A 9293-nucleotide genomic window follows, 5' to 3' on the forward strand; every position below is an offset into this window, starting at 1 on the left:
ATGGACATTCATATACATGTATTTATAAGAAAAAATTCTGTATTTGTCTTGGGTAGATATGAGAAAACTGGTTAAGCTTTTATTTTTTTTTTATTAACTTTTATTGAGCTTCAAGTGAACGTTTACAAATCAAGTCAAACTGTCACATATAAGTTTATATACACCTCACACCCTACTCCCAATTGCTCTCCTCCTAATGAGTCAGCCCTTCCAGTCTCTCCTTTCGTGACAATTTTGCCAGCTTCTAACTCTATCCTCTCATCCCCCCTCCAGTCAGGAGATGCCAACACAGTCTCAAGTGTCCACCTGATACAAATAGCTCACTCTTCATCAGCATCTCTCTCCTACCCACTGTCCAGTTCCTTTCATGTCTGATGAGTTGTCTTCGGGAATGGTTCCTGTCCTGGGCCTACAGAAGGTTTGGGGACCATGACCGCCGGGATTCCTCTAGTCACAGTCAGACCATTAAGTATGGTCTTTTCGTGAGAATTTGGGGTCTGCATCCCACTGATCTCCTGCTCCCTCAGGGGTTCTCTGTTGTGCTCCCTGTCAGGGCAGTCATCGGTTGTGGCCAGGCACCATCTAGTTCTTCTGGTCTCAGCATGATGTAGGTCTGTGGTTCACGTGGCCCTTTCTGTCTCTTGGGCTCTTAGTTATCGTGTGACCTTGGTGTTCTTCATTCTCCTTTGCTCCAGGTGGGTTGAGACCAATTGATGCATCTTAGATGGCCACTTGTTAGCATTTAAGACCCCAGATGCCACATTTCAAAGTGGGATGCAGAATGCTTTCATAATAGACTGATTTTGCCAATTGAATTAGAAGTCCCATTTAACCATGGTCCCCAAACCCCCGCCTTGCTCCACTGACCTTTGAAGCATTCAGTTTATCCCGGAAACTTCTTTGCTTTTGGTCAAGTCCAGTTGAGCTGACCTTCCATGTATTGAGTATTGTCCTTCCCTTCACCTAAAGCAGTTCTTATCTACTAATTAATCAGTAAAAAACTCTCTCCCTCCTTCCCTCCCTCCCCCCCTCGTAACCACACAAGTATGTGTTCTTCTCTGTTTATACTATTTTTCAAGATCTTATAATAGTGGTCTTATACAATATTTGCCCTTTTGCCTCTGACTAATTTCGCTCAGCATAATGCCTTCCAGGTTCCTCCATGTTATGAAATGTTTCACAGATTCATCACTGCTCTTTATCGATGCATAGTATTCCATTGTGTGAATATACCACAATTTATTTACCCTTTCGTCCTTTGATGGACACCTTGGTTGCTTCCAGCTTTTTGCTATTGTAAACAGAGCTGCAATAAACATGGGTGTGCATATATCTGTTTGTGTGAAGGCTCTTATTTCTCTAGGGTATATTCCAAGGAGTGGGATTTCTGGATTGTATGGTAGTTCTATTTCTAACTGTTTCAGATAACGCCAGATAGATTTCCAAAGTGGTTGTACCATTTGACATTCCCACCAGCTGTGCATAAGAGTTCCAATCTCTCTGCAGCCTCTCCAACATTTATTATTTTGTGTTTTTTGGATTAATGCCAGCCTTGTTGGAGTGAGATGGAATCTCATGGCAGTTTTAATTTGCGTTTCTCTAATGGCTAATGATCGAGAGCATTTTCTCATGTATCTGTCAGCTGCCCGAATATCTTCTTTAGTGAAGTGCATGTTCATATCCTTTGCCCACTTCTTGATTGGGTTGTTTGTCTTTTTGTGGTTGAGTTTTGACAGAATCATGTAGATTTTAGAGATCAGGCGCTGGTCTGAGATGTCATAGCTGAAAATTCTTTCCCAGTCTGTAGGTGATCTTTTTACTCTTTTGGTGAAGTCTTTAGATGAGCATAGGTGTTTGATTTTTTGGAGCTCCCAGTTATCTGGTTTCTCTTCGTCATTTTTGGTAATGTTTTGTATTCTGTTTATGCCTGTATTAGGGCTCCTAAGGTTGTCCCTATTTTTTCTTGCACGATCTTTATCGTTTTAGTCTTTATGTTTAGGTCTTCGATCCACTTGGAGTTAGTTTTTGTGCATGGTGTGAGGTATGGGTCCTGTTTCATTCTTTTGCAAATGGATATCCAGTTATGCCAGCACCATTTGTTAAAAAGACTATCTTTTCCCCAATTAACTGACACTGGTCCTTTGTCAAATATCAGCTGCTCATATGTGGATGGATTTATATCTGGGTTCTCAATTCTGTTCCATTGGTCTATGTGCCTGTTGTTGTACCAGTACCAGGCTGTTTTGACTGCTGTAGCTGTATAATAGCTTCTGAAATCAGATAGAGTGAGGCCTCCCACTTTCTTCTTCTTTTTCAGTAATGCTTTACTTATCCGAGGTTTCTTTCCCTTCCACATGAAGTTGGTGATTTGTTTCTCTATCACATTAAAAAATGACATTGGAATTTGGATCGGAAGTGCATTGTATGTATAGATGGCTTTTGGTAGAATAGACATTTTTACTATGTTAAGTCTTCCTATCCATGAGCAAGGTATGTTTTTCCACTTAAGTATGTCCTTTTGAATTTCTTGTAGTAGAGCTTTGTAGTTTTCTTTGCATAGGTCTTTTACATCTTTGGTAAAATTTATTCCTAAGTATTTTATCTTCTTGGGGGCTATTGTGAATGGTATTGATTTGGTGATTTCCTCTTCGATGTTCTTTTTGTTGATGTAGAGGAATCCAAGTGATTTTTGTATGTTTATCTTATAACCTGAGACTCTGCCAGACTCTTCTATTAGTTTCAGTAGTTTTCTGGAGGATTCCTTAGGGTTTTCCGTGTATAAGATCATGTCATCTGCAAATAGAGGGAATTTTACTTCCTCCTTGCCAATCCGGATGCCCTTTATTTCTTTGTCTAGCCTAATTGCTCTGGCTAGGACCTCTAGCACAATGCTGAATAAGAGAAGTGATAAAGGGCATCCTTGTCTGGTTCCCGTTCTCAAGGGAAATGCTTTCAGGCTCTCTCCATTTAGAGTGATATTGGCTGTTGGCTTTGTATAGATGCCCTTTAGTAGGTTGAGGAATTTCCTTCAATTCCTATTTTGGTGAGAGTTTTTATCATGAATGGGTGTTGGACTTTGTCAAATGCGTTTTCTGCATCAATTGATAAGATCATGTGGTTTTTGTCTTTTGTTTTATTTATATGGTGCATTACATTAATGGTTTTTCTAATATTAAACCAGGCTTGCATACCTGGTATAAATCCCACTTGGTCGTGGTGGATTGTTTTTTTTTAATTCTATTGGCTAGAATTGTGTTGAGGATTTTTGCATCTATGTTCATGAGGGATATAGGTCTGTAATTTTCTTTTTTTGTGATGTCTTTACCTCGTTTTGGTATCAGGAAGATGGTGGCTTCATAGAATGAGTTAGGTAGTATTCCGTCATTTTCTATGCTTTGAAATACCTTTAGTAGTAGTGGTGTTAACTCTTCTCTGGAAATTTGGTAGAACTCTGCAGTAAAGCCATCCGGGCCCGGGCTTTTTTTTGTTGGGAGTTTTTTTTATTACCTTTTCAATCTCTTTTTTTGTTTTGGGTCTATTTAGTTGTTCTACTTCTGATTGTGTTAGTTTAGGGAGGTAGTGTTTTTCCAAGAATTCATCCATTTCTTCTAGGTTTGCAAATTCGTTAGAGTACAATTTTTCGTAATAATCTGATATGATTGTTTTAATTTCAGTTGGGTCTGTTGTGATGTGGTTCTTCTCGTTTCTTATTCAGGTTATTTGTTTCCTTTCCTGTTTTTCTTTAGTCAGTCTGGCCAATGGTTTATCAATTTTGTTAATTTTTTCAAAGAACCAGCTTTTGGCTTTGTTAATTCTTTCAATTGTTTTTCTGTTCTCTAATTCATTTAGTTCAGCTCTAATTTTTATTATTTGTTTTCTTCTGGTGCCTGATGGATTCTTTTGTTGCTCACTTTCTACTTGTTCAAGTTGTAGGGACGGTTCTCTGCTTTTGGCTCTTTCTTCTTTTTGTATGTGTGCATTTATTGATATAAATTGGCCTCTGAGCACTGCTTTTGCTATATCTCAGAGGTTTTGATAGGAAGTATTTTCATTCTCGTTGCATTCTATGAATTTCCTTATTCCCTTCTTGATGTCTTCTATAACCCAGTCTTTTTTCAGAAGGCTATTGTTCAGTTTCCAAGTATTTGATTTCTTTTCCCTAATTTTTCTGTTATTGATTTCCACTTTTATGGCCTTGTGGTCTGGGAAGATGCTTTGTAATATTTCGATGTTTTGGATTCTGCAAAGGTTGTTTTATGACCTAATATGTGGTCTATTCTAGAGAATGTTCCATGTGTGCTAGAAAAAAAAGTATACTTTGCAGCAGTTGTGTGGAGAATTCTGTACAAGTCAATGAGGTCAAGTTGGTTGATATTTGTAATTAGGTGTTCCGTGTCTCTATTGAGCTTCTTACTAGATGTCCTGTCCTTCCCCGAAAGTGGTGTGTTGAAGTCTCCTACTATAATTGTGGAGGTGTCTATCTCACTTTTCAGTTCTGTGAAAATTTGATTTATGTACCTTATAGAGCTGTCATTGGGTGCATAAATATTTAATATGGTTATATCTTCCTGGTCAATTGTCCCTTTTATCATTATGTAGTGTCCTTCTTTATCCTTTGTGGTGGATTTAAGTCTAAAGTCTATTTTGTCAGAAATTAATATTGCTACTCCTCTTCTTTTTTGCTTATTGTTTGCTTGATATATTTTTTTCCATCCTTTGAGTTTTAGTTTGTTTGTGTCTCTAAGTCTAAGGTGTGTCTCTTGTAGGCAGCATATAGACGGATCGTGTTTCTTTATCCAGTCTGAGACTCTCTTTCTCTTTATTGGTGCATTTAATCCATTTACATTCAGAGTAATTATAGATAAGTGTTTAGTGTTGTCATTTTGATGCCTTTTTATGTGTGTTGTTGACAATTTCAATTTTCCACTTACTTTTTTGTGCTGAGACGTTTTTCTTTGTGAATTGTTTGATCCTCATTTTCGTAGTATTTGACTTTATTTTTGCTGAGTTGTTACGTTTTCCTTGGTTTTTATTTTGAGTTATGGAGTTGTTATACCTCTTTGTGGTTACCTTAATATTTACCCCTATTTTTCTAAGTAAAAACCTAACTTGTACTGTCCTATATCACCTTGTATCCCTCTCCATATGGCAGTTCTATGCCACCTGTATTTAGTCCCTCTTTTTGATTATTGTGATCTTTTACGTATTGACTTCAATGATTCCCTGTTTTGAGCATTTTTTTTTAATTAATCTTAATTTGTTTTTGTGATTTCCCTATTTGAGTTGATATCAGGATGTTCTGTTCTGTGACCTTGTGTTGTGCTGGTATCTGATATTATTGGTTTTCTGACCAAACAATTTCTTTTAGTATTTCTTGTAGCTTTGGTTTGGCTTTTGCAAATTCTTTAAGCTTGTGTTTATCTGTAAATATCTTAATTTCACCTTCATATTTCAGAGAGAGTTTTGCTGGATATATGATCCTTGGCTGGCAGTTTTTCTCCTTCAGTGCTCTGTGTATGTCATCCCACTGCCTTCTTGTCTGCATGGTTTCTGCTGAGTAGTCTGAACTTATTCTTATTGATTCTCCCTTGAAGGAAAGCTTTCTTTTCTCGCTGGCTGCTTTTAAAATTTTCTCTTTATCTTTGGTTTTGGCAAGTTTGATGATAATATGTCTTGGTGTTTTTCTTTTTGGATCAATCTTAACTGGGGTTCGATGAGCATCTTGGATAGATATCCTCTCGTCTTTCATGATGTCAGGGAAGTTTTCTGCCAGCAGATCTTCAACTATTCTCTCTGTGTTTTCTGTCCTCCCTCCCTGTTCTGGGACTCCAATCACACACAAGTTGTCCTTCTTGATAGAGTCCCACATGATTCTTAGGGTTTCTTCATTTTTTTAAATCTTTTATCTGATTTTTTTTCAGCTATGTTGGTGTTAATTCCCTGGTCCTCCAAATTTCCCACTCTGCATTCTAATTGCTCGAGTCTGCTCCTCTGACTTCCTATTGCATTGTCGAATTCTGTAATTTTATTGTTAATCTTTTGGATTTCTGCATGCTGTCTCTCTATGGATTCTTGCAACTTATTAATTTTTCCACTATGTTCTTGAATAATCTTTTTGAGTTCTTCAACTGTTTTATCAGTGTGTTCCTTGGCTTTTTCTGCAGTTTGCCTTATTTCATTTCTGAGGTCATCCCTGATGTCTTGAAAAAAAAAAACCTTGAAGCATTCTGTAAATTAGTTTTTTATATTCTGCATCTGATAATTCCAGGATTGTGTCTTCATTTGGGAAATATTTTGATTCTTTTGTTTGGGGGTTGTAGAAGCTGTCATGGTCTGCTTCTTTATGTGGTTTGATATCGACTGCTGTCTCCGAGCCATCACTAAGATATTGTAGTGATTTGTTCTATATTTGCTCACTGAGTCTTATCTTGTTTTGTTTTCTTTCAATATACGTGGATGGGCTACTAGATTTTGCTGTCTTGATTGTTTTAGCCCTTGACTTACTTATGACCTATTACCAGCTGGTTTGGGCTGTTACCAGATATATATGCCTGAGTCCATTCACTCTTCTTGAGTAGAATCTGATTTTGGGTCATCAAGTGTGTGATGCACCCTAACACCTATCCACCTCGAGAAGTAGTGGTGATAGTTGTGTGCACCAGATTCTAGTAGCAGCTGGGGTTCACACTCCGGGGGGGCATGATGCTGACAGGCTTCCCCCAAGTGTCAGTGTGGTAGGTGTGTCTCTATTCCTAAAGCACCTTGGTGGGAGGGCACTGCAGCTGTACCTTAGGCCCCCAATGCAAGTACCTCTACAGATTGGTAGGTGTCACCCTCCTTAGACCCTTAAGGCAGGAGGCTAGGTGGTCTGGGGGGAGCTTCAGCCCTCAGTTCCCTGTTGTGGGTCAGTGAGGGCTCTGTTGAATATGCATAGATATCAGATCTGGGAAACTTGTTTTTCCAGTAAATCCGCTAAAAAAAAAAATGTAGTCAGATCCCTATCAGAAATGCCTTTGCATTATAATAGCCACCTTGTTCCCTGTAGGGATGAAAGCTGGAAATATGGATCACATATGCTTGGCTGGAGCTGGTTCTGTGTTTTCAGTCCAATTAGGGAAGGATTTTTGTTCCCTGGGTTTTTTGTGGTTGCTTCTTTCAGGCCGGAAGAATGGGTTAGGAAAAGTCCAAAAAAAAAAAGGGGAAAAGAAAAGCCGCGGAGCAGTTCTCCCTCTGGCTCAGGAAATTCCAATGTTAATGAAGCTGCCTGGAAGGGGAGGGGAGGCTTCAGAAAAACAGGAGAGAGTGAAAAAGAAGAAGAGAGAGTAGCACCCTGGAATATAGACAAAGTTACTTATCTTGCTTGGGATGACTATTTTATCTGAGATTACCGAGGGGCGTGTCGCCTATATGTGCTGGCTGGGTAGGGATTGCCCCCACGGATCAGGCTCGCAGAAGCCGTGGTCACTTCCTCCACTGCCAGTCCAAAGCCCAGTGTCAAGGTTCCCCGGCTGGGATGCTGCACTCCTGGCTCCAAAACCAGTTGCTGCCTCCCAGGGACTTCTCCTCCTGCCAGCCGCGTTGCTGTGCTACCCGCGCAGACTGGCTGGGCCCCTCCCGGGATCAGTTCAGGGGGGTAGGGCTGCGCCCCGTGTTTGCACCTTCACAGGATGTCCTGCTCAGCTCCCGTGTGCCCAGTCCAAAGCCCCGCGCCAAGGTTCCCTGGCTGGGACGCTTCACTCCCAGCTCCAAAACCAGTCACTGCCTCCTGGCGACTTCTCCTCCCACCAGCCGCGTCCCACGCTGCCCGCGCTGACTGGCTGGGCCCCCTCCCGAGGTCACTTCAGGGGGGTAGGGCTGCACCCCGTGTTTGCGCTGTGACAGGATGCCGTGTTCAGCTCCCCTGCGCCCAGTCCAAAGATCGGCACCAAGGTTACCTGACTGGGACGCTGGCTCCAGGCTCCGAAAACAGTCTCTGCTTCCCTGTAGTTGTTCGTTCTCTGTCTCTGTCACTCAGGTCAACTCTTTAAATCTTTGTTTGTTTTTCAGGGTTCATAGATTGTCATGTATGTGATCGATTCCCTTGTTTTTCCGAGTCTTTGTTGCAAGAGGGATCCGAGGTAGCGTCTACCTAGTCAGCCATCTTGGCCCCCTGCCTGGTTAAGTTTTATGGTAAAAATATGTTCAGCTTTTTAAGACACTGAAGCTTAAAAGAAATAATTTTTTAAGTCTTTACAGCCTTTTAAATTTTAAATTTGTTTTAATATTTCATGTGGTCAGACATTTTATGGATATTGCTTTCGGTGTTATATATCTATGAAATCTTGAGATGTATTTATACCGTCAATGAAAGGCCACTTAAAATCCAAAAGGATTTTTTTTTTTTAATTAACCAATAAGCTGAGTGTAAAGTCACAAATGTCAAGTTAACTTTTTTAGTTTTATAACTGTATTGTAGGCTGTATTAGATTTTTTTACATAAAAAATCGTGTCATCTATCAATAAATAAAATTTCCCACCTTCTTTTCCAATCTGGATGCTTTCTACTTATTGATTTAATTTTTTATTGCCTTATTATATTGCCTAGAATGTCCACTAAAACATGGAACATATTGGGAAGAGTAGATTTGCTTGTTTTGTTCCTGGTCTTAGTGAGAATGTATTTAATATTTCACACTGTGTGTGATGGTAAATGTAGGTTATTTATTCAAAGGCACTCTTTTTCATTTGAGGAAGCTCCATTTTAATACTAATTTGATCAAAGTTTGATCATAATTACTAGGACTTTTAAAATGTTTCTCTACACCTATTTTTATTTGTAATTATGGTAAATATGATTTTTTTAAATGTAAAACTATCATGCATACCTGGGGCACACTTAATTTGGTGTACTATTATCTTTACATATTGCCAGAGTCAATTTCTAAAATTTTTCTTTAGATTTTCATGTATGCACTCTTTGGTTTTCTTTACTTTTAATGCCTTTGCCTGTGCTTGGTATACTCATATAGAAAATGCAAATATGCCCTCTCTTCAGTCTTGTAGAAGAGTTTGTGTAGAATTGGCTAATTCTTTGTCCCTAAATCCTGGATAGAATTTCCCAATCAAACCACTTGGACTGATTGGAAATGGGGTGTGTTTTCAGTTTCCATTTTGATATCCTCTTTATAAAGGATATTTTTTCATATGTTTTCCATGGAAATGCATTATAACCCACCTTGTAGGGTCCTAACCTAAAACCCATTTGTATTTTTTTTTTTAAAGACAATCTTAGCGTGTCTAAAATTTAATTTTTT

The sequence above is a fragment of the Loxodonta africana genome, chromosome 7, assembly GCF_030014295.1.
Source record: "Loxodonta africana isolate mLoxAfr1 chromosome 7, mLoxAfr1.hap2, whole genome shotgun sequence".
NCBI lineage: Eukaryota > Metazoa > Chordata > Mammalia > Proboscidea > Elephantidae > Loxodonta > Loxodonta africana.